This window comes from Pan paniscus, chromosome 2, assembly GCF_029289425.2.
Source record: "Pan paniscus chromosome 2, NHGRI_mPanPan1-v2.0_pri, whole genome shotgun sequence".
NCBI classification, from domain to species: Eukaryota; Metazoa; Chordata; class Mammalia; order Primates; family Hominidae; genus Pan; species Pan paniscus.
The window spans coordinates 98,431,147-98,454,086 of record NC_085926.1 but is presented as its reverse complement, the minus strand read 5'-3'; the positions used below and the strand labels follow the sequence as shown (position 1 = coordinate 98,454,086).

Genomic DNA, 22,940 nt, shown 5'->3' with positions numbered 1-22,940 from the left:
CTTTTTTGGTCGTGTCTCTGCCAGGCTTTGGTATCAGGATAATGCTAGCCTCATAAAATGAGTTAGGGAGGATTCCCTCTTTTTCTATTGATTGGAATAGTTTCAGAAGGAATGGTACCAGTTCCTCCTTGTACCTCTGGTAGAATTCGGCTGTGAATCCATCTGGTCCTGGACTCTTTTTGGTTGGTAAGCTATTGATTATTGCCACAATTTCAGATCCTGTTATTGGTCTATTCAGAGATTCAACTTCTTCCTGGTTTAGTCTTGGGAGAGTGTATGTGTCCAAGAATTTATCCATTTCTTCTAGACTTTCCAGTTTCTTTGTGTAGAGGTGTTTGTAGTATTCTCTGATGGTAGTTTGTATTTCTGTGGGATCAGTGGTGATATCCCCTTTATCATTTTTTATTGCGTCTATTTGATTCTTCTCTCTTTTTTTCTTTATTAGTCTTGCTAGTGGTCTATCAATTTTGTTGATCCTTTCAAAAAACCAGCTCCTGGATTCATTAATTTTTTGAAGGGTTTTTTGTGTCTCTATTTCCTTCAGTTCTGCTCTGATTTTAGTTATTTCTTGCCTTCTGCTAGCTTTTGAATGTGTTTGCTCTTGCTTTTCTAGTTCCTTTAATTGTGATGTTAGGGTGTCAATTTTGGATCTTTCCTGCTTTCTCTTGTGGGCATTTAGTGCTATAAATTTCCCTCTACACACTGCTTTGAATGCGTCCCAGAGATTCTGGTATGTTGTGTCTTTGTTCTGGTTGGTTTCAAATAACATCTTTATTTTTGCCTTCATTTCGTTATGTACCCAGTAGTCATTCAGGAGCAGGTTGTTCAGTTTCCATGTAGTTGAGTGGTTTTGAGTGAGATTCTTAATCCTGAGTTCTAGTTTGATTGCACTGTGGTCTGAGAGATAGTTTGTTATAATTTCTGTTCTTTTACATTTGCTGAGGAGAGCTTTACTTCCAACTATGTGGTCAATTTTGAAATAGGTGTGGTGTGGTGCTGAAAAAAATGTATATTCTGTTGATTTGGGGTGGAGAGTTCTGTAGATGTCTATTAGGTCCACTTGGTGCAGAGCTGGGTTCAATTCCTGGGTATCCTTGTTGACTTTCTGTCTCGTTGATCTGTCTAATGTTGACAGTGGGGTGTTAAAGTCTCCCATTATTAATGTGTGGGAGTCTAAGTCTCTTTGTAGGTCACTCAGGATTTGCTTTATGAATCTGGGTGCTCCTGTATTGGGTGCATATATATTTAGGATAGTTAGTTCTTCTTGTTGAATTGATCCCTTTACCATTATGTAATGGCCTTGTCTTTTTTGATCTTTGTTGGTTTAAAGTCTGTTTTATCAGAGAGGAGGATTGCAACCCCTGCCTTTTTTTGTTTTCCATTTGCTTGGTAGATCTTCCTCCATCCTTTTATTTTGAGCCTATGTGTGTCTCTGCACGTGAGATGGGTTTCCTGAATACAGCACACTGATGGGTCTTGACTCTTTATCCAATTTGCCAGTCTGTGTCTTTTAATTGGAGCATTTAGTCCATTTACATTTAAAGTTAATATTGTTATGTGTGAATTTGATCCTGTCATTATGATGTTAGCTGGTTATTTTGCTCATTAGTTCATGCAGTTTCTTCCTAGTCTCGTTGGTCTTTACATTTTGGCATGATTTTGCAGTGGCTGGTACCGGTTGTTCCTTTCCATGTTTAGCGCTTCCTTCAGGAGCTCTTTTAGGGCAGGCCTGGTGGTGACAAAATCTCTCAGCATTTGCTTGTCTGTAAAGGATTTTATTTCTCCTTCACTTATGAAGCTTAGTTTGGCTGGATATGAAATTCTGGGTTGAAAATTCTTTTCTTTAAGAATGTTGAATATTGGCCCCCACTCTCTTCTGGCTTGTAGAGTTTCTGCCAAGACATCCGCTGTTAGTCTGATGGGCTTCCCTTTGAGGGTAACCCAACCTTTCTCTCTGGCTGCCCTTAACATTTTTTCCTTCATTTCAACTTTGGTGAATCTGACAATTATGTGTCTTGGAGTTGCTCTTCTCGAGGAGTATCTTTGTGGCATTCTCTGTATTTCCTGAATCTGAATGTTGGCCTGCCTTGCTAGATTGGGGAAGTTCTCCTGGATAATATCCTGCAGAGTGTTTTCCAACTTGGTTCCATTCTCCCCATCACTTTCAGGTACACCAATCAGACGTAGATTTGGTCTTTTCACATAGTCCCATATTTCTTGGAGGCTTTGCTCATTTCTTTTTATTCTTTTTTCTCTAAACTTCCCTTCTCGCTTCATTTCATTCATTTCATCTTCCATCGCTGATACCCTTTCTTCCAGTTGATTGCATTGGCTCCTGAGGCTTCTGCATTCTTCACGTAGTTCTCGAGCCTCGGTTTTCAGCCCCATCAGCTCCTTTAAGCACTTCTCTGTATTGGTTATTCTAGTTATACATTCTTCTAAATTTTTTTCAAATTTTTCAACTTCTTTGCCTTTGGTTTGAATGTCCTCCCGTAGCTCAGAGTAATTTGATCATCTGAAGCCTTCTTCTCTCAGCTCGTCAAAGTCATTCTCTGTCCAGCTTTGTTCCGTTGCTGGTGAGGAACTGTGTTCCTTTGGAGGAGGAGAGGCACTCTGATTTTTAGAGTTTCCAGTTTTTCTGCTCTGTTTTTTCCCCATCTTTGTGGTTTTATCTACTTTTGGTCTTTGATGATGGTGATGTACAGATGGGTTTTTGGTGTGGATGTCTTTTCTGTTTGTTAGTTTTCCTTCTAACAGACAGGACCCTCAGCTGCAGGTCTGTTGGAGTACCCAGCCATGTGAGGTGTCAGTCTGCCCCTGCTGGGGGGTGCCTCCCAGTTAGGCAGCTCGGGGTTCGGGGGTCAGGGACCCACTTGAGGAGGCAGTCTGCCCGTTCTCAGATCTCCAGCTGCGTGCTGGGAGAACCACTGCTCTCTTCAAAGCTGTCAGACAGGGACATTTAAGTCTGCAAAGGTTACTGCTGTCTTTTTGTTTGTCTGTGCCCTGCCCCCAGAGGTGGAGCCTACAGAGGCAGGCAGGCCTCCTTGAGCTGTGGTGGGCTCCACCCAGTTCGAGCTTCTCGGCTGCTTTGTTTACCTAAGCAAGCCTGGGCAATGGCGGGCGCCCCTCCCCCAGCCTCGCTGCCGCCTTGCAGTTTGATCTCAGACTGCTGTGCTAGCAATCAGCAAGACTCCGTGGGCGTAGGACCCTCCAAGCCAGGCGCGGGATATAATCTCCTGGTGTGCCGTTTTTTAAGCCCATCGGAAAAGCGCAGTATTCGGGTGGGAGTGACCTGATTTTCCAGGTGCCGTCTGTCGCCCCTTTCTTTGACTAGGAAAGGGAACTCCCTGACCCCTTGCACTTCCCGAGTGAGGCAATGCCTCAGCCTGCTTCGGCTCGTGCACGGTGCACGCACCCACTGACCTGCACCCACTGTCTGACACTCTCTAGTGAGATGAACCTGGTACCTCAGATGGAAATGCAGAAATCACCTGTCTTCTGCGTCACTCACGCTGGGAGCTGTAGACCGGAGCTGTTCCTATTCGGCCATCTTGGCTTCTCCATCCCTCAATATTTCATCGTATATCTATATACCACATTTTCTTTACCCATTCATTCATTGATAGACACTTAGGTTGATTCCATACCTTGGTTATTGTGAATAGTGCTGCAATAAACATGGGAGTACAGGTATCCCCTTGATATACTGATTTCTTTTCCTTTGGATAAATATCCAGTAGCGAAATTGCTGGACTCTATGGTAGTTCTGCATTTATTTTTTTGAGAAACCCCCATATTGTTTTCCATAATCGCTATACTAATTTACATTCTCACCAACAATGTGTAAGAGTTCTCTTTTCTCCATGTCCTTGCCAGCATTTATTACTTTTGGTCATTTTCATAACAGCTATTCTAACTGGGGTGAGATAATATCTCATTGTGGTTTTGATTTGCAGTTCTTTAATGATTAGTGATATTCAGCAGTTTTTCATATGCCTGTTAGCCATTCGTATGTCTTCTTTTGAGAAATATCTGATGGGATTTTTTTTCTGTTAAGTTGATGGAGTTCGTTGTATATTCTGGATATTAGTCCCTTGTCAAATGAATAGTTGAAAAATACTTTCTTCCATTCGAAGTTTGTCTCTTCATTCTGTTTATTCCCTTGCTATACAGAAGCTTTCTAGTTTAATATAACCCCACTTGTCTATTTTTGTTTTTGTTATGTGTGCTTTTGAGGTCTTAATCATAATACCATTGCCTAGACCAATGTCCTGAAGTGTTTCCCCTATGTTGTCTTCTAGTAGTTTTATAGTTTCAGGTCTTAAAGTTTTTAATCCATTTTGAGTTTTTTTTTTTATATAGTGAGAGACAGGGGTCTATTCATTCAGACAGTTTCATTCTTCTGCACATGAATATCCAGTTTTCCCAGCACCACTTATTGAACAGGGTTTCCTTTCCCCAATATATGTTTTTGATGCCTTTGTTGAAAATCAGTTGACTGTAAATATGTGGATTTATTTCTGAATTCTCTATTCTGTTCCACTTCTCTATGTGTCTGTTTTTATACCAATGCCATGTTGTTTTGGTTACTATAGGTCTGTGGTATATTTTGAAGCCAGGTAGTAGATGCCTCCAGCTTTGTTCTTTTTGCTTACTATTGATTTGGCTATTTCAGTCCTTTTTTGGTTCCATACAATTTTTAGCATTGTGTTTTCTATTTCTGTGAAGAATGTCATTGGTATTTTGCAACCATCTGAGTAGATGTAGGGGGATGTCAGTGGGGCTCCAGGGATATGGATATGCATGGGCTGTTGGACTCCAGGGCAAGATGCAGTCTTGTCGGGCCTGGGCTCTTGAAAGGGCACCACGCTGTAGTTGCTTCGGTCTTGGGCTATGTGTGTGACCCATGGCGAAATCCCTCTCTGAGACAATGCCATCGTGTGGGCTCCAGGAAGTTTCCTATACTAGTCTCAGGGTCTGTGAGAGCCAAAGGGCACTCTGTAGCTAGGATTGCAGTAGTCCATGATGGAAATGTGGAACACGGGGCTCTCTCCCTTCCCTTTTCCTGCACTGAGGAGTCTCTCCTGGCTCCGATCTCAGCTGGGCCAGCTGCTTTGCTTTCCTCTCCTTCCATGCCTGAGAGGTTTTCTGTCACTTTCCTGCTGAGTTCCTGTGTTCTCTCTTAAATACTCTATTTGACATCATGCTTATCTAGTTGCTGTTTTGGTCCTCTTTTGTGGAGAAGGTGAATAATAGATGTCTCTAGTCAAATATCTTGAAGCCCCCTCCTATGCTCTCTTAAACTCTTCTGTATCTATTTTTCTCTCTTTGGAAAACATAGAGAGGGCAGAAGCTCCTCTAGTCCATACTGATCTGAAAGAAATTAAAGTATAAACTTACTCTATCTACTTTCTAGTGTTGTTGTTGTTGTCTTTGTCATTATTAAAAACTGTAAGTGAATTGTTCTCGCCATCCAGACCATCATGGTGGTCATGACAATACTGACTAGCATCCATTCTTCATCCCTGCATCCCAACTCTAGTTACTCAATCCATGGTACAATAGCCATTGGGAATGAAAATAAAGAGCTCCAAGAACATTTATTAAAAACCTTTCTAGGTGAAAAAGTGATTTTAAGACCCCCTCCTTTAAAAGATCAACTCATTTCCACTTTTCCCAAAGACTGATCCTTGAGTCCCATTCTCATCTCCTGGAGCAGGTAAAATTTCTATCAAATAACAGTAATATCTTGTGATCATCTTCAAGTAGGAACTTTCCCACAAATTCATCTGGGCTACAATATTTTAAGAAATTTAGTGTTTTCCAGCAGCCAAAAGATTTGTAAATTGTATGCAGAAAAGCCACATTTCTGTATAGGCAGAGTGGGAAAGAATGCCCAGGTGCCAGACAATCTGAAGAAAACATGTTTGTTCTGGCAGTCAAGTGTCTAACTAGGGACATCCTAATGACAGAGTGTCAGGTTGAATTTGGGGCATGGGAGAGAATTGGACAAATAGGCCTGGAAACCAAATTTAAAACCTTCCAAATCTCAGAGGAAGAATGTACATCCCAGGCTTATATTGTGGAGCTCAGTTATGGACCTCTAGAGCAGTAAGTCCATGCATGATCCCAGAACACTCCTCTCTGACCCAGCCTCCAACTTCTGCCAATGAACAAGCCCTGACTCTTTAGTCTTGACCAAGTCCTAACGAGACTTTACTCACTTCACTCTCTGTATGTTCCTGTTGGGTTCCAAAGGGCTTCTGGTTCTAGAACTTGGCTGAGCTAGCCCCCTCAGACCTGTCCAAGATCTTGGCCTGCCTGGTTTGGTCCTTACTGCTCTCCAAGCCTTTGAATCTGAGTCACACATTGACCTCAGAAAACTTGTCCCATCTCACCCAACCATCACCATTACCTACGACTCCTAGCTCCAACCTCTTAGGATGCACAATGTAATTAGCCAATATCTTAGCTGAATCTACCTTACCATAATGCAATGGCAAGGTTGAAGGTGTCAAACACAGAAAAAACATTTTTTGAAACACTCATAGACATGAAAGAGGAAGTGCTATCTCAGAAGCCAAGATAAATATCAACACAGACCATGGTTTGGCAGTCTCTAGATTGTTATGTATAAAACGTTACACTGAAGGTTTAAACTGTTGGACTCTTTAAGGGTACAAAAATGTGCATGGAAGTTCACCTCCAGGACAGTCAGGGAGAGTGGTGTGTTTCCACTTTAAACTACATTACTATTTTGGGGTGTCAGATACTGTGAATTTTACCTTGTTTGGCACCGGATTTTTTTTTTATTCCCATAAATATTCTTGAACTCTGTTCTGGGATGAGCTTAAGTAACTTAGACGCAGTTTAATACTTTTGCAAATTGCTTTTTTATGATTTATTAGGCAAATATGGAGCAGTGCTCTAAACTGCTAATTATTCCCCACTACTGAGGCAAGGCCCTCCTGACTGTTCTACCAATACCCTGTGGATTATGGGTTTTCCAGTCTGGCTGGAAGGAACAGGCAATATTCCCAGCCTTTGGTGAGAGCCAGGCTCTGTTCTCTTCCCCCTACAAGCTTGGCCCCCAGGTCTCCAGTAGTTTCCCCACATACAGGTGCTGGTCAGTACGATGCTGAATCCTTGAGGGCCCCCTCTGCAGTTATCGGGGTCCTCTCTCTCCATGCAGCTCTCTCATTCCTGGTACTCTGTTCCATGAACTCTAACCACCTTGGTTTCCCCAGCCTCTTCACACCTTCTCCTCAAATTGGGAGTCTGAATTGCACTTGAGTTCCTTTCCCTGAGTCTCAGCCTGGAAATTCTCTCCATGCAGTAAGCTGGAGCAGTCTGAGTGTACGCCTTTTTGTCTCCTATTTCTTAGAGATTACTGCTGTTCATCACCTGATGACTGGTGTTTCAAAAATCATTATTTCATGTATTTTATCTGACATTTTTGGTTGTGTCAGGCAAAAGGGTAAATCTGGCCCTGTTACTCCATCTTGGGCAGAAACAGAACTTCTTTAAAACTCTTTGCACTCAATACCAGTATCATTACACAGAACAGACAATCCTAAAACCAGTGTTTTTCAAAGTAAGGTCCTTGGACCAGCTATGCCAGAATCACCTGGGATGCTTGGCAAAGACGCACTTTGCTACATCACATTCTCCATTCTATTAAACATAAATTTCCTGCCACTAAAATGTGAGAATTGTTGCCATTGCCATGGCAATTAATTAGCAAAAGACAATGAAATCTTCTTCTGAAAGTCCAAAAATCATTGGAATAGGCAATGGATTAAAAAGTCAAGGGTTGGGGGGATGTTAGGGAGAACAGTGGGAAGTCAGTTTCCTAGAAACTATGGCTGTCTGTTGCTAAATGAACCATTTTCCATGTAGCTGCTTCTTTCTCATTCATTGCCATGGTAGAGCACGTGGTGAGATGGGTGTCTCTCCTGGGTGCCTCCACACAAGAGGCTCTCTGGGCAGCAAGCACTAAACCCACCAGGAAATTGTTTAACCAAAATTTGTGTTTCCCCCTCAGTCATTAAATAACCAATGCAGCAATGGTAGCCACACTCCCCAGCAATGAGTCTGTGACAATAACCACACAGTCAACCTTTTGTTCTCCAATCTCAGGAACATTTGGAATGACCCCTCCATCATCTCGACCCACGACAGACCCATTTTCTGGGGGAGGAAACAAAGAGTCTAAAAAGCAGGTATGAGACTTCAACAGAATACAGGCATCTTCAGGCTGAGTTCACCAGAGAGGCAACAGGCTACACTACATAAGCACAGTTTTGCACAAATCTTTTCTGAGACTTGGTTTTGGTCATCTTGCTCATTCAGAAACTAGTGGCATGGCTCTCGCTGCTGGAAAGAAAGTGATAGAAGCACTTGTCCATGCTTGATCCAGTACAGGAAAGGACAAAACAGAGTGTATCTCACATCCCAGATTATTATGTGTTCCCTACTTGAAACAACTTTTACCCAAGCCTACCTGTGTTTCATTAGCATTGGAGATATCCAGCGGGCAAGGGAGGAGATGAAAGCGGGTGGATACAGGCAGGGCCAGATGACCCAGGGACTTTTGGGCCGTTGGTAAATATCTGGATTTTATTTTAAATGCAATAGGAAGCTACTGGAGGGTGTAACCAGGGAAACAATGTGACTTTTAGTTGTATTTTTCAAGAACCACTCTGGCCAATCTGTGGTGCATAGGTTATACGGGGAAAGAATCAAAGTCAGGAGACCCTTGCAGCAGTGCTATTTCAACCACACCCTGTGGACCAGTCCTAGTCTGCAAGCTGTTACCATCTACAAGGACAGGAACTGAGATGAAGTGTTTAGAGTCTTTTAAATATCTTGAAGTAGTTTAACATTGTGGCAATATCCAAGCAAGACTTTTTCTTTTTTTTAATAAAAATATAAGGCTACAATGGACTCAGGGGGTGGGGTGGGAAATGGTCCTTTACCACAGATAATTTGAGAGGTCTTTGCAGTAATTCAGGGAAAGGGTGCTGGACACTTGAACAAGAGTGGATCAGGCACAGAGGAGACAGTGTTTCACTCTCCCAGGATCACAAATGGACAGTAAGAGGAAGCTGGAAGTTCAGGATACAGAGGCTAGAGCACCCAGTGACACCTCTGCCTCTGCCCACCTGCATTAAACCTGAGCACTTGTCAATTCTCTGAAAAGTGGCAACCAATAACATTGTTTCATTCCTGAAAATAATGTTACACATGGCATAAATGTTAACAGTTCAGACACTGGAGTGAAGCTACCCTGTATTTAAATACTGATTTCACCATGGTGTGACCTTGCATGAGTTACTTAACCTCTCTGGGCTTATCAATAAAATGGGAATAATAATAGCCTCTTCCCGACAAGTTGTCCATGAGGGTAAAATAAGAAGAAGCCTGAGAAGAGGTTGAAACCTAACCAACAGTCACTCAGTCATTAGTTGTTCATGTATCTTCCTGTGAAGAAAAAGCTTCATAGCAAGATTGTGGTCACAGAATCACTCACTTCTGCAAAGTATCTTACATTGGACAAAGTCCCATCACACACATTGCTTCATGAAACCTCTGCAATGACATTTAGAAGGAAGGAGAAACAGGCCCAATTTTCTGTTGAGGAAAATGAGGCTTAATTTATATAGAGAAGTTCCCAAACTTGCCCCAAGTGGATGAGGTATTGATTCATCTGTCTGCTCCCCCACTGGAAACAAACTGTCCAAGAAGTCATAGAAGCAGCAAGGAGAGGCCAGGTGCAGTGGCTCAGGCCTGTAATCCCAGCACTTTGGGAGGCTGAGGTGGGCGGATCACTTGAGGTCAGGAGTTCAAGACCAGTCTGGCCAACATAGTGAACCTCATCTTTACTAAAAATACAAAAATTAGCCGGGTGTGGTGGTGTGTGCCTATAGTCCCAGCTACTAGGGAGGCTGAGGCAGGAGAATCGCTTGAACCCAGTAGGCGGAGGCTGCAGTGAGCCAAGATTGTCCCACTGTACTCCAGCCTGGATGACAGAGTGAAACTGTGTCTCAATAAAAGAAGAAGAGGAAGAGGAAGAAGAGGAAGAAGATGGAGGAGGAGGAGGAGAAGAAGAAAGAGGGGAAGAAGAAGAAGGAGGAGAAGGAGGAGGAGGAGAAGGAGAAGGAGGAGAAGAAGGAGAAGGAGAACTCCCCATTCTTCCTCTACACAACCTTTTTTACTCCCTTTTCACTCTGTCTTCCTCTGGTCTTTATCCCCAAGGTTTAGCCATGACATGATTTTGCTGTGAGCATTTTCTATAATTTTTTTCTTCCTTGCTAACATTTTTAATATTACTTAATTTTCATTAATATAAAGTATTTAGACCAGGTCCAGTGGCTCACATGTGTTTTCCCAGCACTTTGGGAGGCCAAAGCAGGAGGATCACTTGAGGCCAGGAGTTCAAGACTAGCCTGGACAACATAGGGAGATCCCATCTTTACAAAGAAAACAAAATTAAGTTAGCTGGGCACAGTGGCACACACCTGTAACCCCAGTTACATGAGAGGTTGAGGCAGAAAGATGGCTTGAGTCCAAGAGGTTGAAGCTGCAGTGAGCTATGGTCATGCCACTGCACCCCAGCCTGGGCAACAGAGTGGGACCCTGTCTCAAAAAAAAAATTGATAGATCGATAGATACACAGATAGAATCCCCAAATCTTTTCTAAATGCATTTCTTATTATGATGTAGCTCTCAATTTTGGTTTCTTTTAATCTGCCTTTAACATTCTGCCATGATCATTAGTCTGAATTATGCCTGGTTTGTAAGGAGAAAGAAAAAATTAGATAATTGGTGAAAAACTCCCTGAGATGAAGAAAGACATGGATCCTCAAATTGAAAGGACGTATCAGGAGAAAAGGTGTTAAAAAAAAAAAAAAAAAGATCCATACCTAGACATATCAAAGTCAGATCTGGAACTTTTTCTTTTTTTTAATTTAAAGTGTGAGGGTAGTTATATAAAATGCAGGTCTATTTGGATATGAAGAATGTATTCTGAATTTTATGAGGGTAGTTAATAATCCCAACAGTTTGATATTTTTTAGAGGAATCTTTAAGGAACTAATGTGTCTTGTTTTAAGAGATATTTGTCTGAAGTTCAGAAATTCCTTAAATTTCACCTTGGTTTCTTTTTCTTCTGTGAAATTTAAGATAAATTAAAAGTAATATTTTTTAACTGAAATGTAATTAGTGGTCAACTCTGAGTCCGAGATAGACACAGTCTCTACTAAGAATTGGGTCTATGTGGCAACCCTAGTTGTTGACTCATGTTAGAAAATGGACTAATTATACTTTCAGGTCATTGAGAGGGAATTCAGATGTCTCCTAAACACCTATGTTACTACCACGAAATAACTGCGGCACTGAGGGAAGTTTGGCTCCCAAAAAAGTGAAGTTAATAGGAGCTCTACAAATATTGGTGAGAAAGATTCCACCTTTCAGCTTAGTTAGACAAGTGAGTTTTCATGGGAATAAGGCAACAGGATAAAAAGGTAACCTCTGTAAACATCCCAAGAAGAAGGAGTTTCCATCCAATTTATTTGTTTTTAATTAGGACCTTAGGTAGAGCTTTCCTCCAACTGTGACTGCTTGAGGCCAGTTCTAAGCGTCATCAGCAATGAAGGACACCAGCCCACCTGCGAGGGTTTGGAACTTTAGCTGGGAAACTCCTCCCACTAGATCCATGGTTCTCAACCCAGGCCAACCATCAGCTCTCTGGGGAGCTTTTCACAGATGCCTTGGCCTCACTCCACACCTTCTGAAATAGAATCTCCAGGGGCAGGACAAGCATGGGTGTACTTTTAAAATATTCCACAGGCAATTCAGCTGTACATTGGTTAAGTACCACAGGACTAGTCTGTAGAATTCTCAAGGGCAATGTGCTATCTTTTGGAGGCAACGGGAATGTTGAATGAAAAGAGAACTAAAATCAGATAAATTTTCATATTCTTTGCTTACTATACAAGTAGTACAGTTAACCTTTCTAAACATCAATTTCCTTAAGCATATCATATTTTTTAAAAATCAATTTTCTCATCTAAAAAGAATTTAATAAAATATTGTGTAGGTGTTTTTAAGCCTGTGGAATTTTACAAGTAGTACAGTTTACCTTTCTAAACATCAATTTCCATAAGCATATCATAATTTTTAAAAATCAATTTTCTCATCTACTAAAAAGAATTTAATAAAATATTGTGTATGTTTTTAAGCCTGTGGAATTTCAGGAATTCTGGAGAAAGGTGCAGGCATACCACCCACTTGCTTGCTGTGGAAAGCATCACCTTGTTGGTCATTTTTTTTAAATTTCTCTTGAAGGAGAAATAAACTAAGCCACAGAAGATAGCAGTCTTTGCATAAAACAGCAGGAAGGAAGGAGTCATTTGCCTCTGGACCTGTTGCCACTTCAAGATTGTTGATGGCACCAGAGGGGCCCAGGCTGCTCAGAAGCAGTGATGGGTGGATGCGGGAAAGGATTTGTTGTCTTCCGAGCTTTCTCTGAGACAGCCGAATGTGAGAGTCCTTGGCAGGGACATTGAAAGTCAGATGAGACTGGAAACAGTCAATCTGATGGCTCACAGAGAGGAGCCAAGAGTCCAGAGAGAGGGAACAGGGCAAACAGGCCTCGTTCAACAAATGTAACCCAATACCACTGTTACGTGTTATAGAAAAAGAACATTCATTCAACAAATGTAACCCAATACCACTGTTACGTGTTATACAAAAAGAACATTCTTTCACTTGAGTGCTATTGTCTGTTCTCCAGGACACAGTATGTTCACGAGATCTCTGGGTCTCAGTGGACAGATTGAGATGTGTGTATTTTATACCGCTGAGACTTTTTTAAAAAACAAGGTCTGAACAATGTATAAAATATGGTCCCATGTATATTTTAAAATAATATTTGTGTTTAAATCTATACCTGTGAATGGACTCTTGGAGAAAGTCTAGAAAAATATAGAGCAGACTATTAACAAAGTTTAATTGTGGGGAGAGTAGTGGAAGGGAAGAAACCATGTAAATAGGAGGGGAATCATTACTTTTGACTCTACAATCTATTTCAATTTCTTGCAACACGGGGATGTTGCTTTTTTAATTCTAAACACCACAAAAAGGTAAAAATAGTTTAAAAAAATAGCTATCAGCCACCAATGCCATTTGACCACAAGAATAATTTTTCTTTCTTGGGAATACTAAAAGCTATAAAGTGTAGGGGTTTGTTTGTTTGTTTGTCTTGTTCTGTTGCCCAGGCTGGAGTGCAGTGGCACAATCTCGGCTCACGGTAGCCTCCACCTCCCAGGCTCAAATGATTCTCCTGCCTCAGACCCTAAGTAGCTGGGATTACAGGCACACGCCACCACACCCAGCTAATTTTTGTGTTTTTACTAGAGATGGGGTTTCGCTGTGTTGCTTAGGCTGGTCTCGAACTCCTGGCCTCAAGTGATCCACCCACCTCAGCCTCCCAAAGTGCTGGGATTAAAAGCGTGAGCCACTGCACCTGATCCAAGTACAGAATTTTTTAGGAATTCTATAAGAAAAAATCAGTACTTTAGATATAATTAGAAAAATGATGTCAAGAATGAATTAATATTTTTAAACTACGGCTATGTCTATGCTTATGATATCTACATAGAGACAAACATTATAATGGTTGATAAAAATTATTAATGAATTGCTTAACTATCCACATGCAAAAGAATGAAGGTGAACACCTATTACCTTACGCCATTTACAAAATTAACTGAAAATGGAACAAAGACTTATACATATGAGCTAAAACTATAAAATTCTCAGAAGAAGGCATATGGAAAAAGCTTCAGGACATTGAATTTGGCAATCATATCTTAGATATGACACCAAAAGTGCAGGCAAAAAAGAAGAAAATAAAGAAATTAGACCATCAACATTTTAAACTGTTATGCATGAAAAGACACTACCAACTCAGTGGAAAGGTAACCCGAAGAATGGAAGAAAATATCTGCAAATAATATATCTGATAGGAAATTAATATCCAGAATATGTAAAGAACTTCTACAACACACGAAAAAAAAAAACCCTAATTTTAAAATGGGCAAAGGATTTACAAATGGCCAATAAGCACATGAAATGATGTTCAACATCACTAAACATTAGGGAAATGCAAATCAAAACCACAACAAGATGCTTCCCACACATTAGGATGTCTATTATTTTTTACATTAAAAACAGAAAATAACAAGTGTTGGTAAGAATGTGCAGAAATTGGGACCCTTGTGTACTGCTGTAGGGATGTAAAATAAAATGGTGCAGCTGCTGTGAAAAAACAGTAGGATGGTTCCTCAAAATATTAAAAATAAGGGGTGATCCAATAATTCCACTTCTGGTTATACACCCAAAATAATTGAAAGCATAAACTTAAATAGATATTTGTACACCAATGTTTATCGCAGCATTATTCCCAGTAGCCAAAAGATGGTGTATTAATTAGGGGCCTGGGTTCTCCAGAGAAACAAAACCAACAGGGGACACACACACACACACACACACACACACAAACACACACACACATACACGGACAGATTGATTTTGAGAATTGGTTCACACAATTGTGAAGGCTAGCAAGTCCAAAACCTACAGGGTAGGCTAGCAGGCTGAAGGTGCAAGGAAGACTTGCTGTAGTCTCAAGTTCAAAGGCAGTCTGGAGGCAGAATTCTCTCTTCTTGAGTGGAATTCAATCTTTTTCTATTGAGGCCTTCAATTGATTAGATGAAGCCTACCAACATTATGGAGGCCATACTCAAAGTCTACTGATTTAAATGTTAACCTCATCTGTATTAGTCCATTTTCACACTGCTATGAAGAAATACCCAAGACTGGGTAATTCATAAAAGAAAGAGGTTTAATTGACTCACAGTTCCACACGGCTGGGGAGGCTTAGGAAACTTACAATCATGGCAGAAGGCAAAGAGTAAGCAAGGACCTTCTTCACATGGTGGCACGAAACAGAGAAAGCAAGTGGGGAAAGAGTCCCTTATAAAACCATCAGGTCTCATGAGAACTCACTCAGTATCACCAGAACAGCATGGGGGAAACCGTCCCCATGATCCAATCACCTCCCACCAGGTCCCTCCCTCTCCACGTGGGGATTATGGGGATTACAATTTCAGATGAGGTTTGGGTGGGGACACAAAGCCAAACCATATCATCAACTAAAAATATCTTCAAAGAAACATTTAGGATAATGTTTGGCCAAATAGCTCAGTACTGTGGCCTAGACAAGTTGACACATAATTAACCATCACAGGTGAAAACAACCTAAGTCCCTCTACCAATGAATGAATGGATAAACAAAAGATGGTATATACATACAATGAAATATTATTCAGCCTTAAAAAGGAAGGATATTCTGGCACATACCACAACATGGATGATACTTGAAGACATTTTGCTAAATGAAATAAGCTAAACATAAAAGAATAAATATTATATAATTCCACTTATATGAGGTACCTAGAATAGTCAAATTCGTAAAAATAGAAAGTAGAATATTGGTTCCAGAAGCTGCAGGGATTTATTGTTTAATGAGTATTAAGTTTCAGTTTGGGAAGATGAAAGATGTCTGGAGATGGATGGTGGTGATGGTTACACACAATGTGAATGTACTTAATGCCATTGAACTGTATACTTAAAAATGGTTAAGATAGTAAATTTTATGTTATATATTTTACCACAGTAAAAAATGAATTGCTTTCATGTACAGGCTTTACTGTGAGCCAGACAATATACTGAATGCTCTCCATGGCTTTTCTCATGTAATGCGTATGAGTATCCCCATTTTACAGATAATAAAACCTTCTAGAGGAAAGTGACTTGCTCAAGGCCACATTGGTAAGAATCAGATCTGGAATTCAAACCCTCACAGTCTGACTTCAAAGCCTGTGTGCTTAGTCACTATGCCATACTGAAAAGAGCAACTACATTAGATAAAGAGCAACCTAAAACATTCTTCAAATATTTTAAAGTTGATTCAATACACAAAATATTTAAGGAATGAATTCCCAAAAAGATAGATGCCAAATCCAGAATGGGTATGATTAATAACTATATACCTAAAATAGACCTTCATTGATATTCACCATGAGAAGTTCTTAGCCCAAAACCACAGCATGTCCAGAAATAAAAAGAGAAAGTGAGATGCCCCAAAAGCAGAAGTAGAATGTTTACCTGGCATCTGACCCATTTTCCCACGAGTCTTGGGACATTTCATAGTTTCTCAATTTATTTTTTAAAATAAAAATAGTGTGGTCACAACTTCCTTTTTCAAAGGGGACAGTCATTCAGTTGACATGTATTGAGTGTCTGCTAGACAACCAGGTGCTATGTGGGTTTTGTTCAAACAAGGTGAAAAGACAGAGTGCATGCCTGCAATGAGATCCACATGTCTCCTGTCTCCATATGGAGCACATTTCATAGACAAGATTCACATTGATATTCTGGCCCCCGCCAGGCAAATTTTACCAAATCAATATCTCCAAATATGCCCTTTCTCCAATGATCTTCCTTCCATGTACTTCTCAACTATCACCACCACAAACAAGAAGAGCAGCTGTAGCTGTATTATACCTAAGGTAGCATAGCCTATTGGTTAAGGCTCGGGCTACAAAGTTAGACTGGGTCTACACCTGCCACTTGTTCACTGTGTAATCTTGGGCAAATTTCTTAAACTGCCTTTGCCCTTGTCTCCTCAACTAGAAAAACAGGACACAAATAGGTACCAACCCTCACAGGAGGATGTGAGGAGGACATGACCATCATCAGAACGTTCTCCACGTATTAAGTGATCAGAAAATATTAGTCACAGATGTATCAAATAGGCATCTGTGAATAATGGACTGTTCCAGGGATCCAGGGAGACGAATAAATGATTATCTGAGAGAAAAAGGGCCTCTAGAGATCATTTCACAGATGATGGCAAGGAGGACCACAAGGGTTCAATGTCTTGCCTGAGGTCACACAGGTGGTCAACAGCAGCATCAGGCACACCTCTCTACCACAGAACAATGCTCTCAGGGAAGAGAAAGCAAGGGAACTCCAAAGTGACTCTCCACTTAAGTGCATATTACAGTTCTTATCTACTTCAATAATTGTAAGTTATGAAGTTATATGTGTTAAAATGTGAGTAGATGATTCTATCAGCAGGATGAGAAAGAGCTACTCGGCATACACTATGGGCGTGTATGCGGATGGGGAGGGTTGTAACAATCACATCCATGTCAAAGATTTTAGGGCATGGCCTGTTAACAAAAAGTAGCCTGGGTAACTGCCCTGAGCACCAGACCACTTAAACAGAGCTCCAAGACAGCCACCATGGAATGAGTCCAAAACACAGACTCACTGCCCATCCCTACCCACCCAACCTGCAGGACCTGGATGGAGGTTATAGAAGCAGTGGAGCAGATGGGAAGGGAATGCTGGGCAAGAGAGAAGACAGGACCCCAGAGATGGATTATTCCAGAAACACCTCTTCTGTGTAACTGCTGACAGTTCGGCTTGCCATCTCCCCACCAATCTACCTCCCAAGCCTCTCTTTCCTTATCAGGTAATTTATGCTGTCCCTTCCCACCTCTCCCATCTTTCCAAACTTTCCTCCAACTAACCTCCCACAGATTATCCCAATGTCCCAACATCCACAGGATAGCTCCTCACTTTCCAGCCATAGTGCCTTTGCCCCTGCAAAAGGTCTCCTTCCTCCTAAAATGTTCCTGCTCCTCTATAATCCCTTCCCTTCCTCCCATTCCCAAACCAAAACTGTTTGACAAAACCCATTCCCAGAAACGCAAGCCCTTCTCTGAAGCCATCCTACAACAGATAGCCTTTTTCTATCCCCTGCATTTCAGAACCTTCTAGATCTTCCTAAGAAGATCAATTCTCCCTCACTCCTCATTCAAGACTCTCTCTCCTTATAGCCTCATACAATGCTGGCTAGCAAGTGGTCAGCACTCAGTTAATACCAGTTGCTAGAGCAGAAGTCAAAATGGCAGCTGGGGAAACTGATGTGCAACAGTGCAGGCTGGGAAGGAAGATAACAAAGAGTGAGTACAACAGCAAAGACATGCTATGGGACTACAGGCCAGAACTATTCCAAGTGTTTAATGTATGCTAACTCAGTACTCGAGACAACCCCATGATGTAGGTGCCATTATTATTAGCACATTACAGATGAGGGAACTGAGAAGGAAACTCACCACAGAGGAGGAAACTCTCCATGTTACAGAGGAGGAAGCTGAGGCACAGGGGGGCTGAGTAACTTGCCCTAGGTAAGTTACTGTTGTAGGGCTGTAAATTGAACCAGGCCAGCTGGCTCTTTACATTGCTTCTCTGCAATACTGTTCCTTCTAAGCCTGCTTCCCTGCAAATCACTTCAGCTGCTCCATCCACTTTGTATGCATTACCTTTCTGAATCAAAAACACACTCAGAATTTTTTTTTTTTTTTTTAGACGGAGTCTCACTCTGTCGCCAGAGCTGGAGATGGCTGGAGTGCAGTGGCGTGATCTTGGCTCACTGCAATCTGTGTCTCTTGGGTTCAAGAGTTTCTCTTGCCTCAGCCTCCCAAGTAGCTGGGATTACAGGTGCGCACCACCACACCCAGCTAATTTTTGTATTTTTAGCAGAGACAGGGATTCACCATGTTGGCCAGGATGGTTTCGATCTCCTGACCTCATGGTCAACCTGCCTTGGCCTCCCAAAGTGCTGGGATTACAGGCGTGAGCCACCGCGCCCAGGCTGCAACTTTTAATTATCGTTCTAAGTTCCCATCTACTGCTTTCTGAGCCGGAAATTAAAGATCCATTCTATCCAGCTCTCCCATGACAGTAAATAACATATGACAAAAGTCTCAAATCCAAAACATTGGTTAAACAGAGGGGATTATAGATGTTTCAGATGGAGTGGGTCTCAGGCCACTCACTTAACTGAATATTTTTCATCATTCTATTTCTAAATCCTGAAATGTATACCGGAACTATCTGCAAGCATGTACATATAACAATTTTATATTATTTTGATAGAATTATTGTTTTAATATACAATTATAAGGTCGGGTGCAGTGGTTCACATCTGTAATCCCAGCACTTTACGAGGCCAAGGGAGGCACATAACCTGAGGTCAGGAGTTCAAGACCAGCCTGGCCAACATGGCGAAACCCCGTCTTTACTAAAAATACAAAAATTAGCTGGGCACGGTGGCAGCCATCTGTAATCCCAGCTACTTGGGAGGCTGAGTCAGGAGAATCGCTTGAACCCGGGAGGCAGAGGTTCCAGTAAGCCGAGATCGTGCCATTGCACTCCAGCCTTGGCGACAAGAGCGAGACTCTGTCTCAAAAACAAACAAACTACAACAACAACAACAAAATATATATAGCGTATATAGAGTATACTATATAGCATACATAGAGCATATATACCATATAGCATAGTGTATACATAGCATGTATATAGTATATATACCATACTATATAGTGCATATATACTATATGGTATATATATACAATTATAAGTTTATGAACACACAAGTGGTCTGTCACATGTTTGTTTGTTTTTAACTATTATAAAGGAATTCAGGTCTCCCACTATGGATAGGAGAATACCGAAAAGATATATATTTGACTTGCAACTACCTCCAGATTTAAGTGAAAAATCCAGCAACTACCTGCATAACCCAGGTTTTACATAATTTATATTAGACATCCTATTAACAGAAGCAAACGTGTTAATTCTGAAAAGATCAGATAATTTTCTCAATCTCCCATCAAAACAGTCCCAGAGTTGGGGATAAAAAACGATTTTGGCTTTACAAATATCCACAGTATTTTCACAGAAAGAAAATAGAGAAATAAATTTATCAATAGATTCAATTTTGGAGTTAGAGGTTTACAACAGAATATCAGTCACATTGCTGCTCCCAGGATATTTAAAACTAGCTCACCAAAAAAAAAAAAAAAAAGAATAGCAAACCAAAAAAATTAAATTAAAATGTTAGTGAAACGGAAGAGAAGGGAGCGAAGGGTCCAGTTTGTCGCAGCAAGTGTTACTTTTCTCCCCTTGATGAAGAGAAAGCTGGTGAGAACAGTAAAAAGACACAGGATAGAGATCACGGCAAGAGAAATATGATATCCAGCACGTATCCAAAACTTACCCAACTTGGTCTGTTTACTCAACACTTTATTTTTCCCACTTTGCCAGCTTAAAATCAGACAGCGGCTGGGCTTTTGTTGTTGCTGTTTCTGTTCTTTTGATCCCAGAGCCCCATGAAAATTAAACCGTGTGTTGGATGGGATCTGGCCACGTCTCGCATTGGGTGGGGGGGGAATTTTTAAACTTGGGTCCCTAGTCGCTTCTTTGGGAAAACGAATAAATAATAAGTGGCGAGAAGGAGAGGACGTGGGGGACGTGCTCGGCTGACGTCAGCCCGCGAGGGGGCCGCACAGCTTCTCAGCACAGCTGTCCAGATGTGCTTCATCTGTTCCCCCCGCGGGGCACGGGCCTCGGCGGCCGCGGCTGGCACAAGCCCCAGCTCATTGGTGGCCGCAGCTCTTCACTTGCCGCCGATTGGCCGGGCGGCCCGCCACTCCGGAGGGCCTCGGGCCCGCCCCTCCCTCAGGCCCGCTGGCTGCATCCTAAGGGAATGTGGAAGTGCAGCGCCGTCGCTGATGTGGCACTCGGCGGCTGCGCGCCCGGGACGCCTCGGGGCAGAGAGGGAGGTTGCCTACTCCCAGGTCTTGCCCCTGCCCCGGCCCTGTTATGCCCCTCCTTTTAGACAGACCGCTTTGTTTAAACAGGATGATTTGTAGCCGTTTGGAGGCTGAAAATAAGGCGGATGATTTGTAGCCGTTTGGGGGCTGAAAATAAGACGCGCCTGGTGCTTGGAGTGGAAGAGGCTGGGGCTCCGGGCTGCCCACGCCCCCAAAGGGCGTTCAGGCCACGCCTTGGGATTCCTCTCTCTTCACTTTCTCCAGGGAGCAAATAATAGGGCCCAAGAGCCTGCTCCCTGGGGACGGTATTCTTTCTTTCGGTGGAGGGAAAACCTTAATGAACCCTTCGTTGAAGTCCTTATTAACCAGAATTGAAGTTGTTCCTGCGGAGATGACCAGGACTGGGTATGAGAGTGGTTTGGCAGACCTGCTTGGTTTTTTGTATTGAGTAATGGTCGTTGTAGGGAACCGAGAAATACTGCTTTGTTGTGTGAGAATTGAGAAAGGACTGCGCCAAACGTTGCTTTGAACTTGGGAAAGCAGTTGGAGGGTTAACTAGTTTTTTGATTAGTGGGTTAGAAGGAGAGGAGGAAAGAAGAGATCTGCAAATCAATTGCCATTATAATTTGTGCATATTGACAGAAACGTTCCTTCATTGAAATATTAAGTGGGCAAGAGCCACACTCACTAGGCTGCACGCCAGGGAAGGCGCCAGACCCTGCATTAAACAGTTTTTACCTGCATTATCACATTTAATTCTTACAAGTACCTTATAAAATAGATATTAAAATAATCTCCAAGACCCAGCACCTATCCCAGCCTACCACAGATGTCTCCAAACATATGTTTGCAGCACTCCATCATAGGTACATAAACTCATCTGCAATTTGCCATCCCTGCAGGGGTCAGAATTTATTATGAGTGTCCAAAGCTTTCACTACAATGATAATGTCTTGTTTGTTGGTGTATTTGTCATCTATTGCTGCGCAACAGATTCCCACAAACTTAGTGCTTTGTACAACACATGTATATCACTGCACAGTTTCTGAAGGTTGGAAGTCCAGGCATGGCCAAACTAGATCCTCTGCTTATGCTCTCACAAGGATGCAATCAAGGTGTCAGCCGGGCTGCATTGTCATCTGCAGGCTCTACTGGAGAAGAATCACTTCCAAGCTTTCTCAGGTCATTGACAGAATTCATTTCTTTGCAGCTCTAGGACTGACTCCCCAGTTTCTTTCTAGATGTGAGCTAGAGGCTGCCCTTAGCTCCGAAAGACTGCTCTTAGGCTCCCAATGGCCATCCACGGTTCTGAAAAGCCAGAGAATAGAGATCACAGGGGCCACCTACAAGTCTGTCTGCCACAATTGGACAGTCAGACACCAATTTCAATGGACCTGACTGCAATGTTATCATAACTCTGTAAGACCCCCACAAATGCAGGAGCCTGCTCATCAAGTAAAGTGGCACTACATGAGTGGAACCACAACACTCCAATCCTTCTGGCAGTCAAGGAAACCCACAAAGGAGCAACATTTGAATGTAGCCCTTGAAAGTAATGTGTCATGTGTTCAGCTTTCTGAATCATTTGTAATCTCACAATGCTGCACTTTTTATCACAGAAGCCACTCAACAATGGGCTGATAGTCAAGGTATTGATTAACCCTCCACACTCATTACCATCAACAGGCATCTGATATTGACCAAAAATCACTAAAAAAAAAAAAAAAAGAATCCTTCTACTCTCAGGAAGATGGAGTGGACATCAATATTCCATTTCTCCTGCTAAGCACAACAAAAAATCCTGGACTTCATATATTTTCCAACATTGGAAACTCCAAGAGGTTGAGAGAAGAAGACAGATGAGCTAGAAATCTCAGAACCCAAGGAATGACATGATGCTGAGTTCCCTGGGCTTGCTTTCTGTTGTTTCTTTGTCCCAAACTTGGAGCTGAAGAAGCCAGCAACCCAAAAATGACAACAGGCACAGACAAAAAAGTCTCAACGAACCCTGCGCTCTCTAGTCAAGGACCAGGAAATGGGAAGCCTAGAAAGACAAAAAAACTTTTAGGCAGTAATGGCTCTACTTCAGCCAAACACCACAGGAAAAACCCTGGCCCCACTCACTCCTACATGAACAGAGGCTGAGTAGAAATCCTAGACTCCCGCCTTTTCCAGGCTGTA

At 41.9% G+C, this 22,940-nt stretch overlaps 1 protein-coding gene across 1 annotated transcript in view; it reads right to left on the bottom strand.

The window, feature by feature from the left end:
• TMEM45A (transmembrane protein 45A) overlaps positions 1 to 20,782 on the bottom strand; it is an 84,736-nt gene extending 63,954 nt beyond the window's left edge. Inside the window, exon 1 of the mRNA XM_008975400.6 lies at positions 20,204 to 20,782. The gene's annotated coding sequence lies outside the window, so the exon portion shown is untranslated. The remainder of the gene's footprint in view (positions 1 to 20,203) is intronic.
• Positions 20,783 to 22,940: the final 2,158 nt, after the last annotated feature.